Source organism: Tupaia chinensis, unplaced genomic scaffold (assembly GCF_000334495.1).
Source record: "Tupaia chinensis unplaced genomic scaffold, TupChi_1.0 Scaffold143921_1, whole genome shotgun sequence".
Taxonomy (NCBI): Eukaryota; Metazoa; Chordata; class Mammalia; order Scandentia; family Tupaiidae; genus Tupaia; species Tupaia belangeri.
The window spans coordinates 1468484-1469871 of NW_006203772.1; positions in this window are offsets into that span (position 1 = coordinate 1468484).

The following is a 1388-nucleotide window of genomic DNA, read 5'->3' on the forward strand; positions in this document are numbered from 1 at the left end:
GCTCCTGCAGGAAGCGGCGCAGGCCCAGCCCACCGGGGGAGGGGCAGCCCGCACCCCCGCCCCGCCGCCCGGCACTGCCGGCCGCGCCTCCCCGAGAAGGGAAGCCGGGAGTGCGGGCGGGAGGGGGCGGGGGCGCTTAAAGGGGCCGCGGCCGTCTCCAGGCCCCGGGAAGGCAGCGTTGCCTGCGGCCCTGGCCTCGGATTCGGCGCTCCCTAGGCCCAGGCCCGGAGGCAGTGTGAGTCACCCTCACGGCCCCATCTCCTTCGCTCTCTGCCTGGAGGGTGGCCTGGGGGACGCTTGGCCCAGGGACAGGGAGCTGAATGGGTGGGGATCATGGAAAAGAGGAAGGAGCTGGGGGCTCCGGCTTCTCTCCAGGGCAAAGGGGATTGCCTTGGGGTACACATCTAACTCTGGTTGAGGGGAGGTGTGCGTCCTTGTCCCTCTTGTGTCCACATGTCTGTGACCAGGTGTGTGTACACACCCTGGCTAAGTATGCACACAGCCAACAATATGGACACCCAGGTGCAGGAGAGGTCATGCGATGTGTCCCTCTCCCCTGCTTGCGGACTAAAAATACATAGGTTTCTCCCATCCATACTTCTGTCCAGAGAGGAAAGAACTGGGCAGTTTTTAAAGACCTCTGGAGTAGTGACCGCTGTGTCCATGTGCGCCTATATTCACTTGTCATCCACTTTGCATACATCCCTGGCGTTTCTAGGCCACCAGAGGTGTGTGTCTGTGTGCATATAATTTAAGGGGCCTTTTCTTGTGAAGGCCTTTCTTCTTGGACTTCATAAGGAGAGACTGATGAGGGATGTGGGTCGGGGGCCGGGAGTGGAGGTGCAGGCTGCACGTGGGTGCACCCCCGCACTGAGCATGCTCCCCTGTACACGTGTGCCCTGCATGCATGCACCCAACCCCCATCCTTGCAGCAGCAAAAGGCCCCGGGCACTCTATTTGTAAGGAGAGGACAGAGGTGCCCAATACCAGGCTGGGGGCCAGGGCAGTGGTGACCCAATTAAGGAAGGGTTCCCCAAGTGTCAGGCACTGCTACTCAGTAACAAGGGGGGAGTCCGTGGGCAGGAGTGCCCGAGTTGGTCGGTTCATTTATCCCAGAGGTGCCAGAGCACCAGTGACTTGTAGGTGGGCAGGATCCTTCCCTAGGGGAGACAGAGATGCTCATGAGTCACACTACCCGAAATACATGCAAAGCTGTCTCCATCGCTTTTCGCTGCAGCCCAGATTGACAAGTTTGTTTGAAATCGCGACTCACGGGGTATTTTTATAATCACACCTTAAAAAATTTTGCAGCCCCCCTCCCCAGTCAACTGCTCAGCTGGTGGGGCTCCTGCAATCAAAGAGAACTTGTGTGTGTGTGTGTGTGTGTG